The sequence below is a fragment of the Oxyura jamaicensis genome, chromosome 2 (genome assembly GCF_011077185.1).
Source record: "Oxyura jamaicensis isolate SHBP4307 breed ruddy duck chromosome 2, BPBGC_Ojam_1.0, whole genome shotgun sequence".
In the NCBI taxonomy this organism is placed as follows: Eukaryota; Metazoa; Chordata; class Aves; order Anseriformes; family Anatidae; genus Oxyura; species Oxyura jamaicensis.
In genome coordinates, this window is record NC_048894.1 from 63,114,442 (window position 1) to 63,131,444 (window position 17,003).

The 17,003-nt window shown below is 40.8% G+C and overlaps 1 protein-coding gene across 6 annotated transcripts in view; it reads right to left on the reverse strand.

The window, feature by feature from the left end:
* ELMO1 (engulfment and cell motility 1) overlaps positions 1-17,003 on the reverse strand; it is a 320,073-nt gene that overhangs the window by 72,445 nt on the left and 230,625 nt on the right. Inside the window, exon 1 of one of the 6 annotated variants that reach the window (XM_035319252.1) lies at positions 9,965-10,223. The exons of the other annotated variants lie outside the window; for them this stretch is intronic. The gene's annotated coding sequence lies outside the window, so the exon portion shown is untranslated. Of the gene's footprint in view, positions 1-9,964; positions 10,224-17,003 lie in introns of those variants that run through there. 6 annotated transcript variants of the gene reach the window in all.

Genomic DNA, 17,003 nt, shown 5'->3' on the forward strand with positions numbered 1-17,003 from the left:
TCTGAAGGTTTATTAACAGCTTTTCATTTTATGGGTTTGCACTGTGATGTGCCAAAAAAGTGTCTCTCTTTGTCTTCCTTTCTAATTCCAATCTGGAACACATAGGGTAGGATAGATGTTGGTACCAAAGGTGTTGTAACCAACTCATGCTGATACTTCAGTGAAATCATTAAAGGCTACCATGAAGTATTCTCTCTCACTTGCCCTGTGGTAAGGCAAGCCTTAATGAAACAATGCACCCAAGGAAAATGTAGACTTCCAGATCAGCGAGCAGAGCCAACAGGCTGTAGAGGAAAGCTCTATTTTCATGATGCTAACTGAAGTTTCACCACAGGTGGGATTACTAAGTAGGGATACTTTTCAGCATTACTCCAGTAAGGCCATCATTAAAAGACCTGAAAAAGGGAAGAATGACATCCCAGCATTGGCCTATTTAAAGACCAAGAAGACCATTGAGGCTCTTGATGAGACCAACACCACTGACTGCAGGAGAGTGGGTTATCATGCTTCGAAATCAGTGGTTACAGATTTATCTGAATTACCACAGGATGAAGAGCAGAGCAGATAGAATTTCACTCAAGTGCTCAAATGCTGCTATCAAACACACAGAGTTTAATCTTCCTCTCCATCAGCCCTGAAAATACACACTAAATAATAGTAGAAATCTGCTCTCTTCCTTTTCATGCTCATACCAAAAATCTTCTTATAGGTAAAATGTTTTCAAACCTCAACTCCTCCTCAAGGCTGATTCCAGCAGGGAAATAACTTGAATGGTAGGTAACATCTTTAGGCTGTTGTACTGCATTGTTTTACTCATACATTTGTCAGTACAGTGTATGTATTAATTTAGGTACTTTTTTTTTTTTTTTTTTTTTTTTTAAGAAGTCTTTTAAATCTGCCTAGAATCATAGGAAAAACAAAAATAACCTGGCAAGACAAGTGTTTTGCATGTTCTACAGAAATTTGAGCACATTTTGAGCACATTTGAAATTTTGAAATTTGAGCACATTTGAGCACACTTCCAGGGAAGAGCTTGTGAATTGCATTAGTATGAAGTCCTCTAGGACTCCAGGACTAACCAAAAAGGTGAATTATTACTAGACAATTTATTACATTTATACACACAACACATGTATTTCCTCTTCTTTTTACACCAGCAGTGTCAGGAATACTCATTATCTCCTCCTACTTCATAAAACTGGATTTTACAATAATTTCTAATTGGATTCTTGCATCCTAGTGCCATATCAAAAATAAAATAAAAAATAATAATAAAAAATAAAAAATCTCCTTTCCCCAAATCTAAGGGACTCAGCTTTCCAAAGAACCTCAAATACTTTTCAAAGAAGCTCAAATCACATTTTGGTAGCACATGCATATCGGATTAATCCCATTGAATTACATAAAATGGCTCCTTTGCATAGTTCTGCTTAGCACAATAGGGAACTAGAGAATCTGTTATTAAGCAGCCTGCTCCTAGATATAAATTAAATGTATTTTAGTTAATTATCTCCACTCTCTATCCATCTCTCTCACACACACACAGAGAACTGGAGAAATTGAAAACTGAAGAGAAACACCTATAACTAAGATATTTATTATATATATAACAAACCAGCAGTCTCTTTGCTATCGTATCGAGAATGTACAAGTCCACTGGAGAATTAAAATAAAAGCAAAAATTTACAGCTAGAGTTAAAGAGCTAAGCATACATAACAAGGCTTGATTATCAACCTATTATGATCTAAAGTACATACATCCTTCTGCTGAGCCAATGGAATTTTAAAAATAGTGCATTCATTAAAAAATAAAAAATTAAAAAAAATCTGCACCTTTAAGGCTTTTAATAGGCATCAATGAGAAGGGAAAAAAAAAAAAACTTACTCTGCTCTCCTGCTGTTTGCTGCAGGTAAGAGGAGCTTGCAGGTTTTCAGCAAAATCTCTGCTGTCTCTTGACAAAACTGAAATTATCAACAGGGGACAACTGCAAGGCAGCAAGATAAATCCATGCTATTACAGAATGACTTGGAATGATTAAACAACTTGATTGACTGTGCTGCTGGACTGTACCAGCCAACTTGGCTACAAGTACCTTTTTTTCTTCCTTTCTCCCTGCATCCTGAGAGCAAAGCAAGTAGAAAGCTGTTATCCCTGGTGGAACAAACATTCTTTTATTTATATATTGGTAGTCAGAACCATTGTTTGTTTTGCTACTGACTCACACAGATGCCTTTGACATCTTTTGCTTTCCTTGGGAAGATGTGCCTTTTGACTTCCTGCATGGTATAATTTGGCCACTTCATTCCACCAGAAAGGTGACCTCTTGATTTCGGGATGCAAACCTGGGATCACTGAAACTGGTGGGCCTCACAGCACTTGCTTCAACACATCCAAAGTCTCACCTCCTGCACTGGTGTTCCTTTTAAGCAGCTCCCGAATTTGGACCCCAGGCACAATGTTCATATAAGCAACAAATGCTACTGAGGTGACTGGAACTGTACAGCAGGACCACTGTGCTTTGACTCACAGCTCCCACACAACCTACTGCATTCACCTTTCACAGAGGGCCTTGTGGCATCAGTCACAGCTTGATGCTCCGGATGGGCTGTAGCTTCAGAGATGTGCATCCCCCTCACTAGGTTACATGGTTTGCTAGTCCTAATGATACAAAAGCATGGATGGGGACAACAGATCAAAGGCATAATCCAAAAGGATCTGGATTCAGGCCCAGGTGTTTTTCTATGCAGGATACTGTGAGAAAATGTGTACATTTCTTTACAATCACCAGAATACTGTGATTATCTTTTGGCAGCCCATTACTAGAAACTGCAACAACCTCTGGGATTTTGGTGCAGTAAAACGTCTAAATCATAGCTCAGGCAAACTTCTGGAACAAGTAGCTACTGAGCTCTGGTGTTTAAGGTTAAAATCATACAATTAGCTGGGGGGCTTTCCTATACTTGTCACTTTACAAATCTGTCACGTATCTCTTTGACTGAAAAAACAAGTTTCTTTCAATTACCAATACCCAGTAATACTTAACAGAAAGGTGACTATCGCCTTGGTTGAAACCTGGCAGCAAAGTACTTTATCATCGAGAAAATCCAACACACATTTGCAGTTGTTTCTCTTATCAAATCAATGAACAATGCTAGTGCTCAGATCTGTATATCTGAAACTCTTGATATTTACCCCACCAAATAAACTCTTGGTTAGAAGCTTCTACCATAAATATTTTTAAAAGCCAAAGTCCTGAAATTCACTGGGCTACAATCTTTTGCAGTAAAAACCCATACTGAAAAGTTCAGTCTGGAGCAGAGGTCCATGAGTTTTGAATGGCGGAAATCCTACATGCAAAGGTGGGTTGATATATAATTTAATGCGCAAACAAGCAAAACTTACTTTGTTTGAGACTCTCTTGTACTTTTTCTGTAGCATTAGAAAACAGCACAATTCCACTTGCAATTGAAAATGTGACTTAATACATTTTAAGCACAACCCCCAAACATTTTGTTTTTATTTGAGATGGGGTGTTAATTTGAACAGGGGATTTTAAAAGGTAAGTTAGGAGGTGAGAACAAAGGAATCTATCTGGGAAACAACTGTGAATAAACTTTCCAAACTTTCACTAAATATTTAACTGGCTTATAATAGCATTTAAAAGCAGAAATAATCAGGACCAAATATTAATATATATATAGAGAGATATAACCCAACTTTTTGTTGCTGTTGCAAAACATCAGAGGTATTTCTAACTCAAACCCTTGTCTATTTACTTTATGCACCAAAGCAGCTAGTAAAAGTGGGAGGTTTCATGGACATCACTACAGCTCTGCAGCTGTATTTCAAAGCATGATGGGAGTCTGAACGGGCAGTGAAGACCCTTACATCAGGGAAGCTTGCCTTTCTGCAGGCTGAGCAGAACTTCTGTCAGCCACATGGGTGAATTCTACCCTACAAAATGTGAGTGTGGGGAAGAAAGGAAGGAAGAGGTCCCTTGTGAAAGCACAGAGAGAGACAGGAGAGAAGACAGGTTGATCTATGGTTCTTCCCTGTGGCTAGAGCCAAAGATGTATTTTAACACCTTGTGTTGAAGACAGGGACTCTGAATTAGTTTTCCTACAGAACAAGGTTTTTCCAGCCACAATGTTCCTTGGCATTGTGGTGAATTATCAAATGCAGATGTGACTACCTTGCTGTGGTGACAAAAACCGGGACGGGCTCCCCTTGGAGGGAGTTCAGGCCATTGGCTCCAGCATGGTCTAGCATATCCTGGCTGGCTGAAAGCCAAGGGCTCTGCTATGGCTCGTAGTGCTGAGGCATGGGCACGACAGAGCCAAATGCACACCTTGATGCCCCTGGGCCTTCTGTCCCTGATCTACATGGAGGGCAGACAGGCTCTGCAAAGTTCCTCTACTGTTTACACACAGGTCAGCAAGAAACACAAATAGCTGCATTTCTACCTCTGCAGATACCTAAAGGGACAGTTAAGGCAGTCCTTTGGGAAGCGCTCACTGTAGCTGGGATAAATCTATGACAGTTTACAGCTTTGCCAGATAAGGCTGGAAATGGAAAGACACTACACTTTGATGAGAGGCTCCAAAGGCAGCATAAGGTAACACCATCCTTCACAATGGCTTCCATTAGACACCCAGCAGAAAATCCACCCTAAAGTTAGAACCTTATTAACTTTCATAGCAAAGGGAGCTATATTTGTAGAGATCTAGAAAATTTATAATTGTTTATGTTTTCAAGTCAGTTTATTACCTGGGTGAGACTAACAAATAAAGAAATGTCGCAGGTGTGACAGCTTTGATATTAGTGGTGATAACTATATGTGGGTAGATACTTTTCCTTGAAATACAGCCTGGGAGTGGATCCAGCGGTCAAGCCAGAAGGTTACATATATTTGAAAATCTAGTTTAAAAGAAAATCCCTTTGTGTGACTTCTAATATGTCTTTGGATGTGAATCTTGAAATGCCTATCTGTGAAAGCTGCCCTCTGTATAACGATGTTCCAAGTCTTAAGAAAATTGAAGTTCAAAGAGAAGGGAAGACTAAAAGCGTTGGGTTTGTAGCTGTGGAACAAGCGCTTTCTTTGCCACATCAAAAGTGCTGATAAAAGCAGTCCACCAACTCTGGATAAGAGCATATTATTTGATGTATTAATTTGACAGCGTGCTAACATTAATATGAACATTAATATGAAGATCTCCTTTTTCACCCCATTACAAGATTGATTTTGTACATTATAGAGGAGTTTAAAAGATCCAAACTACAGCTAATCAAAGTTCTAGTTTATATGAAGGTCATTTACTTACCTCAAGCCTGACTTTTGCATCTTTTTTTTTTTTTTAAACCACTTATTGGTTAATTAGAGAAACAATTTGTGTGAAATCCACAAAGAAGGTGATCTATGTACTACAGACTTTTCAAACTGCTACAGATTTATTGCAGTATGTATGGGCTCTGCAAGTTACTGATGCCAAGGGCGCATAATTCAATTAATGTTTTCATTTTCAGAGTGAATGTCATGTCTCCTGCTGTATCTCATCATAATTTTATTTGGGTAAGGTATGTATTTGGATGATTCTACACTAGGAAGAGGGAATCTGGAAGCCAAAATGTCCAGTTAAATGGCCTCTGATCTTGGATAAAAAAAATAAAATTGTGTCTCCCTTATACAAAACCGATCTCTCTTCCCACCATGCTTCTACTTACAAAGACATGTCCCTAAGAATGGCTTGTAGCTCCTAATGATGGGGAGTTTTCTTAACAGAGGAAAAAAGCATCAGGAGTGAAAGAACACATGGCAGAGCAGGAGGACATTTGCCCTCACTGAAGTAGGTGAGGACTTGGATGCTCTTAGGGAGAAGATAAAAACTTCTGCTTGTGGCCATCACTGTCAATGCTCCCATCTCCTTCCCAAGAAGCAGCAAGTGGAGCAGGATGTGAATTTATTACAGTAATTCTAAGTGTCTAGAAGGTATCAAGTCAAAATGTGAAAAGAAGTCTCTAATTTCTTGCTTTTAGATTTTTAGTTAAGAAGACTGAAAAGTTTTTTGTTTTTTGCTTGTTTGTTTTTAAAGAGACGAAATAAACAAGCACCTTAAGATAATCACACTAGGATGGGGACAGACATGCTTCTAGGGGCCTGTGCTGGGCTACATTCTATTTGCAAATGATAACATATGTGAGGTAGTGACACGCAATTTGTCTTTATGAGACCATTACTGAAATCCTGCCAAAAATCTTTCTGTATGCCACTTAGTGCTTCAAGACAATGAAAGAGTAATGACAGGTCTGTAAAATCTGCTGGGATTGACAGTTCTTATTGTTCTGAAAACTTTTTGTGATGCACAGGAGTTTTCAGATTAGCACTGCACAATGTTGAACAAAATGGGTGTCAAGCAAATCAATGGGCTTTGCACAATTCACTCGTCTTTGTTTTACTGCTGTTCCATTTTTATTCTGTGCTCGGCGTTGCTTTGTTGTGTGCACTTGCCATCTGAGATGCAAGTGTGCATGTACTGAACAGGGAGAGCGAACTTTCTGTGACTTGCCACGATGTTTGATGTAAGCCACATCCTAGCATGGAGTAACTTTTTCCAGACGCAAACAAAAATAAGGAAATGTTTGTATTTGAGCTTTTAGTCTCATTCAAATTTATCACTGCTGCAATTCCTTTGAGCATACCAACCTCACAAACACCTAAAGGACAGCATTTGGCTTGTAGTTTGCAGAAGAACTCTATCTACTTACTTGAATAATTGGGTGAAAATAAAAATACAGCTGAGGGAAAACTGAAGACTAATGGCTCTAGCATCTATTTAACTAGAACACAAATGAGAACCATGTTTGTACTGAAATGGAAAGGGGGTTAAGATCAAGGGAAACAGTGAAATATGCCAGTTTAGTATCTGTGGATGTACAGAAAGTAAAGAGCCACCACCCAAGGTGTTACTTTCTCATCAAAGCAAACCTCTCTTCTAGATTTCTGCTCTACACTTCCAGTATAGACAAGCAGATGGGAATGAGGCTCTTTGAGTAGACAAAGGACAGATAACCCATTAAGTTTAAAGTGCAATGAAACAAGCCAAACGATATGCACTACCCATTCTACTCTGGTTTTCAACATTACTGTTGCTGAGGTAGAGGGAGAGGAATATTAACCTGCTGCCTTTCAAAAATCTTGCTCTTCCAAGAAAACTTAAGCTTAAGACTGAAGATCAGATCAATGTCTGGTGGGTTCTACTGTAAGTCAGTGGAGGTATGCCAATTTGGTCTGGCACCAAGCATTTTAGAAGACATATGAGCCCATCAAACCAAGTGTTTTCCAATGCAACCAATTAAAGCTACCCCAAGATAGCATTTTTCAGCTTCTGTGTCCTCCCAGCTGCTGCCAGCATGCCACGGCTCTCACTGAAGCCTACTCGATCCCCTGTTGCTAGTACTCTTATAGACTGGGAATCTGAAATGCTTCTCCCACATAGATCATCCCCAAGCATTAATGACAAGCAACTGTTCTCTGCACCATCAGGTCAAAAAATGTAATGCAAATGTGGCTTTGATTGCAGCACAAATTTTTCTACTTCCAACACTACTGTGGTTTCAAGCCCTCAGACAGACTGGTATAATGCACCATACAAAGCTTAGCAGTTATAGGCTCTCCCTCCCCACTGCCCTCCTTTTATCTGCTAATTCACAGGGATAGACAAGTAGAAAAATCCCTTCAAACAAGGTTATGGGAGATACAGGAACAGTCACATAGTATTTGTCTAATGTGAGTGACTAAACTCAAGAGCTTTGTATTGTTTGAGCTATATCCCTGGAGCATTAACAAGAACTAAAATATCATATAAAAGTTGCAGTGACCTTAAAAGATAACATTCTCCTAGGCTCCTACATTATCAATCAGAAAATAAAGCAGAAGGTAGGAAGTATAGAAATAAAAACTCAGAAAGATGCAATGGAGCTTCATTTTGATGTGTATCAAATGACCAGTCTGGAGCCAGAGACAAACCATGCCCAGATGTGCAGGAGTCCAAGCTCTCCCTCAGGTTTTATGGACTATCTCAGCCTAGATCAAAGCATCTACCTCTAGGTTGGGGAGTGGGCACATCTCTTTGCCTAAACTGCTGTACATGATGGGATCTTCAGCTACATCAGTACTGAGTAAATACAAGTGTATGATACAAGTCTTAGGGGAAGATGACAGAGCAACCAAATATCTATTTCAAAAAATTTATTTTTGTCACTTCCATCACTGCTAAACAAAAATAAGTTCTGCAGTAAGAGCTAACAGTTCTCTCTCTTTTGCACAGATTAGGAAAAACACATTGCTTTTAAGTCCAGTGCCAAAGGATGCCTGGGGCCATCATTTCAATAAAAGGTGATCCCAATATCCCTGGAAAAACACAGGGAGAGTGACTTGCACCCACATTTCCAGAAAAGGCAGTAAGTCAGACTTAATGAGGGGCTCTCCTGCTTTAGTTACACACCAGGTTTAACACGCAAAAGTACACAGAGGAGCTTACTATATCCTTCCCCAGCAGACACTTTCAGTGAATCGAGGCACTGATTTCCACATTCTGTATTTCTCTAATTTAATTTGATCAAATGGTTCTTTAAAACACTAACAATTCCTTTCTGCATCAACATCTAAGGTGATCTTGATTCCTTCAACAGAAGGAATAAGCTCAGATACACCTTCCTGCCACAACTCGCAAGGCAGCATCTCTAAAGCAAAGCTGAACAGCTAAGCCTTCTCCAAAAAGCACTCCTTCAGCATGAGATTTCCAGGCAGCAATGCCACTTCCCAGCAGCTCCCAGCACCGGGAAAGGAAGTTTTGCATTTATTTCTAAAATGAACACAACACACTGAAAATGGATCTCTAAAAGGCAGTCAGCTTCATCTGATTTTTACACCTAGTTTGGTTACTATAAAATTTCTTACACCCGTTGACTAGCTCAGGCACAGAGTAAAAATACAGAAACTTTTTTCTAGATCTTTTTGCTCCTGTCCTCCCTCCTATGTGCTTTCACAAACCAGCTAAGATGACAACAGCCTCTGAGAGGGTTAAACAGAGTCATTCACCAGCTCTGTACAGCAAAGCACTGAATCTAATGGCAAATGCCTGATAAAAGACAAACAATGCTGAACCAAATTCATAGCTGGTGCAACTCATGTAACCCCAGGGGGCTACATAGGGATAGATTTGCACCCTCCCACCCCCCATCCTTCTAAGTGTACTGTTTCTGCTTTACAGAAGCAAATGAAGGGTCCCAACAGGTGAGGGAATCAACTTCTATCACATTCTGTAACGGTGAATAAGGAAACTCTTCCACACTTACCATGCACTCGCCTGTTTCATCAACAAGCAATAAAGCTTTTGAGTTACATGTCTTTTTTAAAGTCTACTCCAATAGAGAAATGAAAAAGAAAAAAGAAGAGAGAGGGCATGAAAAGCAACGATTGTCTGTGCTGAGAACAGCGAGGCATGGTGAGCAACTTGTGTTTCCTTGGCTCAGCGTCTGAACTAGCGCTTTACAAACCATTGCAATAACACACCTGTTATCATTATACATTGACAGTACAAGTGCCAGTGACTGCACACAGACACCTTGGAGTTTTGTGCCTGCATTATTCTGTTTCATGTGTCTCGTTCTCCATTTCAAACCCAGAGGATCCTGAAATGCCACCAAGAATAGAGCATCCTTGCACAGACTCATCTTAATTAGGTTAAACAACCACCCAAGGCAAAGCAAACAGCTAACTAGTTTGTCCAATGCCTGGAACCATTAGTAAGAACACAGCTGACTACGTGTGAAGCGAAACCAGGAGACCCTTCCCACTATTTGCAGTTGCTGCTAATTTCCTTTTGCTGCTCCTTGACCAATGACACCACTTATTGATCCACACTCGGGCTGCAACAGCAAGATAAAATACAGGGATTTACTTACAGAGATCCCGTAGCTCCATCCTTCCCGATGACAAATTCGCCTCCCACACGACAGCGAGTGAGTGACTTAATGCTGCTTTTTGTGGAAGGCACAATGTGCGCGAGCGGCAGATGGTCTCTGACGAGGCTCTCTAATGAGATCCGTCCTCGGCGTAGCCATGTGAGAGGAGGGACCCCCCCCCTTTACACACCTTTGCTCTCTGGTCCCAGCACCGCCGGGCAAGCGTGTAGCTTTGCTTATGTTGCGGGTGCCGATGGACGGTCGGGCTCCCATTGGCACGACGGGGCGACGGCAGCCAATGGCAGCCAGCTCCCATTTCGGGGAAACTCCTGCCCATTTATTTCACAGCTCGGGAGACCATATTTCCCAGGAAGAGCGCCGCTCTCCCAGCATCAGCCAGGAGGAAATAAATAAATAAATAAATAAAGAAAGAAAGAAAGAAAGAAAGAAAGAAAAAATAAAGAAAAAATAATCCCAGCTCCCCATCACCGTGTGTCCCCCTTCCCGACTAGGCTTCCCCAGGACCCGGAGGGAGCAAGGCAGAGCCAGTGGGGACGCGGCGCCCGCATCCACCTTGGTGGGGGAGCTCACCGAGCTCCACAATTACTCGCTCCATTGCCATGGAAACTGCCTGGATGCAGCAGGCTGGGTTTGTAGAGCACATCTGCTGCCAGGCTACTAATCAACTGCAATCTTGTTGCTCTCCTCTGCTCTCACTGCTGGTTTCATTGCGATTTTGCCTTCTCTTTTCACAGGCACTGGGAAAGTGCACGCAGGCAGAGCTGTGCACACGTTGGCTTTCTCCTTGTGCAAATACAGCTATGCACAGACGTACCCCAGGAGCACTCACTTGTACATATGTGTGTGCTAAGGAGGGACGCTCCCTGTGTACCCAGACACTACCCCATTACCCCTATTTCCAGTTTGAGTAATGGGCCAACATGAGCCCAGATCACTGTACAGTCCATCAAAATGCTATATTTCACTTTCCAGTTCCTTAAACTGCACCTGTCCAAACTGGGATCAAAACTGACACTGCTATTATGGAGCTTGCCAAGCAATCTGCTGTTTTGTTCGCAGTCTTCCAAAATTGCACCCAACATCCACAGGAGGCTACCTGGGCCCTCATGCAACCAGCTCTCCGCAGTTCTCCCTGTTCTGCCTGGGGCTGATGAAACAGGCCACCACGAGACCTTCGGGCTCAAAATGGTTGTTGTCCATAGATATGAATCTCTGTACTACCCCCTGACAATGCTAGAAAGGAGAGACAACTAGGTCAGAAGAGGAGAGGAAGCAACAGTTGAGAGAGAGGAGATCCATAAGCCAACAGTGAAGTCAGCAAAGGGACCTGGTAGTTTGGGGCAATTTTGGCTGCTCTTCAGACTTTTTTTGGGGCACCCAAACACACCATTCACTTACTCCATCTTCAGTTACTGAATCTGTAAAATGGAAATAATACCTAAATGCATCCATTTATATTACAGGGATAAAACCAGAAAGACTGTAAGATGCTGACATACTGTTGTAATGGTGTTAGAGAAGAATTTCAGATGAAAAAAAGGAAGATGTGTTCCTTTGTCATTAACTTTCATTTATTTAACTTAAAGAAGAACAAAAAATGAAGACCACTGGGGAAAAATATAAAAATCCTGTATTGTTCTAATAAGAGAAATCCACTGCATTAACCACTGTAAGTAGCAGCGTTTTAAAATGCAGCCTGACAGAGCTCTGCAGGTGGACTCCCAGAACTCCTTGTATAATGAAGGTCACCTCTGGTTAAATCTTTCTGCCAGCCTCCTGTGGGCCTAATCTGAAGTCCAGGCAGGTCTTTGAAGCCTGTGAGTCTAGTGCTCAAGAGCAAGGCCAAGAACAGAGAGAGATGCACCAGGAGATGTGTCTTCTCAAGGCATCTCTCAATTCTCATTTTTGACTTAGAAATGAGTTTTGAAGAGAACCATGTTTTTTAAAAACATCAGGATGTCCTAAGGATTCACTTCTTGCAATGCTGTACTTCTGGCTTTTCATTTTCCTTTAAAGACACATGACCTACTGCTTCCTGCAGCATGGTCTCTGTAATCATTACCCTGAGCCTGTAGGCTTTTGTGGTCACTCCTTTAGTTCTGAAACCTTAAACTGTAGAAAGATGTTCATGTGCATTTTAGGGGAAGGGAAGCTAATTTGGACTGGCTGGAAAAAAAAAAAAAAAAAAAAAAAAAAAAAAAAAAAAAAAAAAAGTTTATTTCCAGTTCCATCCCTCTCCCCTGCTCCTTCTACCCAAATCACACAGGGGAGAGTGTGGTTTGAGGATGTGGAGTGTCCCCATCATTTGTGTGTGGATGATAACACAGCTCAGTGGTTTCAATGTTCAGTTTGCTAACTCTAATTGCTGTGTCTTATGGACTGATAGTGTTGTCAACATGTAGAGCTTAAAATAGTCACACAAACCATAAATACATAAAATTACAGAAAAACAAACAAACAAACAACAACAACAACAAAAAAACAGTAATGCTCCTAGTGGGTCTCAACACTGAAATTTGTTTTTTAAACCAATATTAAATTGGAGAGCTTCCTAATCAAATAAATTGTTCCTTTCTGCTGTATGATACCCAGAGTTCAAAACCCTCCATTAGGTTTTGTTTAACAAAGCACTACTCTGAACAAACGTAATGATTATCAGTGCCACTTTGATGTATCTGAGAAATCTTTCCTTGGCCCAGTTTCTAAAACTCTTCATCTGCATTTCACCCACTGACAGGGAAAAAACTGCGCCCCAGATTAGGGCAACCAGTCAGAAACTCAGAAGACACATTTTCAAGGCTTTTCCCTGCCATAGGAAAGGAGTAGAAGTGACAGAGATGTCTGTTTCTGACAGCAGCAAGCTGCTAGATTTAACTGCAGGAAACCTCACCCTTTGTCACACTCATTCTTAGTAATCCCTCCTGTAAATTGCATTTCATTTCCTCCCAAGGTTGTGGTGTAAGAATAAACAGATTGAGAATTTTGCTGCACTCTGAAGCAGGACAGGGCACAAATGCGTAAGAAGGCTTTTACAGGAGATCAAAAATTCAAGGCTAGAAAAATCCAGACAATTTCAAAGACACATAATAAAGTAGATTTTTGAAAAATCTTCTAAGACCATGAGATAAAATGAAGTTGTTCAACTGAAAGGCTCAAAGATTTCCACAAAGACTTCACACCAAAGATGCTTCTTGCCAGTCCAACAGCCACTATCAGAAGGATGCTGTCACGGGCAGAGACCTGTTTGTGTGTGGGAGCTGAGGGACAATCAATGGTGATATAATGCTTACTCATCCTTCCAGATTGTGGGTTTTACTTTTTTTAATTCTAGATACCTACGTGGAGAAGATGGCTAACCTACTGAAACTAAATCACAGACTTGCTGGTCAACTCCCAGTGACTCTTCATCCAAGACCATAAATTACCTGCCTTCTGGCTCTTTCAAAAGTCCATTTGTAGAAGCAGATGACTTACACCAGGAGCTGCCAGTCCTATTCACTTGTCCCAGGAATACCTACAGATTGCCTTTTCACATGAAGCAGAAGTTAGAACCCAGTCCTTACTGGGTTCCAGGTACAGAAAAATACTTCTGAATACTTCTGAAAAGCATTTCAGAAACTTTTAAGGCTGTATTTCACATTTAGTTCAGTTTCACCCAAAACCTAGTATCAGAAAATCTTATACCTCCTTTACCATCACTTTATTTCAAACATTCAGTTTTTTGTTGTTGTTGTTTGTTTGTTTGCTTGTTTAAATGTTAATGCAACTGAAATAAGCTTTTGTGCATATGCACAAAGGAAAAATGAAATGCTGGGCCACAGTATAAGGAAATGTCTATCCTTTCTGCCATTGAAGACAACTACAAACCACACAGATAATCTGACTAGGAAACCTCAGTGACATGTAAGCTGCTGAAAAACACTGTCAGGAACACAGCTTTGCAAATCAGATTAGACATGACCTTCAGAGGTGATCTGCCATCGTATCATCCTCGAAGGTCTATACGAATTACTAATTTGATTTCCACCATCCAGGCATCAGTGTGCATGTTCAGTATTCAAAACTTTCAGTTGTATTTTGAACACAGTGAGCATTCAAGTGTCTTCCCGCATCACTGGACAAGCTCCTTTCCCCCCCTCCCTTCTGAGGATGCATGCATATTTTAAAAGATAGTTAGATGCTGCATGTGGGTTTGATGGAGTGCTCAGGGTGGTAAAACAGTGACTGCTGCAGCAGTGAAATATTGGTTGTGCAGCGTATCACTTTCAGACCACTGCATTCACTCTAAATCATATCACTCTGCCTTTACGATGCAGGAAGGTGGGGTTAAGAAAATCTCCACCCATTACATACAACTGAAATCAGAACTTTGGAGGTTTGTATGATGGTCTTGGACACAGCAACAGTTTGATGATGACTGTCTTAGGGGTGTTGAATCTGCAATACTTCATCTTCTTAGACAACTGAAGTTCTTCAGCTAAGCCAAAAACAGTCTACAAACAATCTCAAAATTGGCTACAGGAACTGACAGGAATATTTCTCAGTTTTCCTATGGCTAAATGATTACACACAGTCTGGGTGGTGAAAGGAGACTTCCCAGTCTAGACAGCACAACTGTAGGTTGTTTCCACTTCCAATGTTAACTCCACACTATCATATAAAGCAACCTTAAAATACGCAAGACACTGCAGTCATCTGCAATGTTTGAGTCTTGCCATTTCAAGCGTACATAGCAGTCATATGGCATGAGAGGGCACTTTAGAATTTCAAATCAATTACAATAAATTATGGCACTAGACAGAAAAAGGTTTCACAGTACACATCATCAACTTCAAGATTCCTTATACAGCCCTCCAAGTACACAAATGCAAAAGTCACAATGATTACCTTGTTCTATTTTTTAAATTCCTATATATTTACCCTATGAGAGTGCTCTCTGCCTAGTCCATCACGTTGGGGTTAGGATTACCCTGCTCCATCCTCTCCCATTTTGTTAAAGTCCTTGTTCATTTGTATCGAAAATCCTTTGACACTTTTCTGAGAGAACTTTCCATTATGTGATCTTCATCTCAGTTTTTAAATTCACTCACTTGGTGTGGAGTACACATGGCCAGGACAGAACAATTTCATTTCACTGCATCGTTATACCCACAATATTCTTCTACCTTTAGCTACTTCTCCAGCACTTGCTTTGCACAGCCTGCCAGACAAGAAACACAAGCTGGATTTATCTGCAATTCAAACGGTCTGAGACTTTCCTTTAATGCTTCCTCTCCACAGGATGGGAACTGAGAAATGAACATTGTGCTACTGCCTCTGCTGAAATGGAGCATGCCACGTACGGATTTGGTCTTGCCTCTCTTATATGAAAGCATGCTCCCTTCCATCTTATTCATTAGGGCATTATGTTCTTCCGAAAGATGCTGATTAAATCTGCTTGATCATATAAGTTGGCAATTGAATGATTTATTTTACTTTACTGCTTTTAACAAAATCAGAGAGCAATAGTAAGGACAAAAGAAAAAGAAAAATTTATCCAACTCAGGTATCTGAATTTACTCTGATGATGTCATGGTTCACCTTTTAAATAGTGATGTATGATTTTTTTAATACTTTAATAACAAATAGGTACTTAGAAACTACTTAAACAGGAGATTACTTACCCCACTGACTGCAGCAGTCTATGTGTCAGGACATCTGCTACACGGGAAGATAAAATCTGTTCACACACAACTTATGCTCCCTTTTGCTCATGGAGAAGAGGTTAGTACTGTGAGACCTGCACACAACTTTAGGAATGGCACAATGGATGACATTAGTGAACAACTCTGGATTTCTAAAAGCCCTGTATATACTTGTCTAGACACTCTGGAAAAAGAAATTAGGATTTTCATTCAGGAGAATTTTCTACATTGTTTTAATTTCAAAAGCTTCTGCTCTGTGTTATTTAGGAATAACACCCAGACACACTGCCTTTAGAGGAACTGTGCCAGTGTGATTATGCACATTAAGAACCGAATGACAATGCTGGTTGATGATGTTTCAAAAAAGAGTGTACTGAAAACAGTTCAATTAAAATTCTCTCTGCCCTGGTTCACCTTCTCAGCTGCTGTTCAAAGACCTCACAACCATTATTTTAAGAGCTGTTGATGGGGGCCTAGCCACCATGTATCCTAATCATTTCACACTGCTTTTGCATTGCAGACTCACATGGAAGTGTGTCAGAAGGCCCTGCAGATGCACAAAGGGATTGCCAAGACCATCCTTAATGAGAAGAAAACACAAGTCTAGTCTCCAGGTTCAGCAAGCACCCAACACACTTTCTTGTGAAGAACAAACTCCATCTGCTTCCACCTCACACATGCACAAAAGGGAAATTAATGCTCACATAAACTGAAAACAGTTAGGGCTGTTTCCCACATTGTTATTTTTTGCAAGTATATTCTGATAAGAGCAATTTATCAAGTGGACACTAGCTTTAGCTAGGGAGGGCAATACCCTCCACACCATCACAGGGCAATTCAGAGCTCACAAAATGAGCTACTGCCCCTCCTGTGCCAAGCCCCAGCAGAACACCTTTGTTTCCACAGGATTCAGAGCATCCCGAGGTTAAGCTAGGGTTTGCAAACACCTCCTTCTCAAAGGCACTAACAGCCACTTTTGCAGTCCCTCCCCATGTACATGGAAGCATGCAGCCAAATATACATACCCCAAACACGTGGTGCTTGCACAACAGAAGTGTGCCCACACACGTGCATTCACAGCCTTGGGTAGTATAAATAGCCTGGCTTTATAAATAGGCTTGCTTAAATGAAGTATCTTGCTTAAATAAATCTCACATAAATACCCTCTCTCTTTTGTTGCCCAGTGCATCTCATTTTTAAGTCTGGAAAGTGGCAACCATGTCAGAATGACTGGAGAAACAACGCATAATAATATAGCAAATTAACACCCCACTTGGAAAATCAACAGGTCTGAGGGACAGGTGAGCACAGTATCCAGATGTAACATACCACTG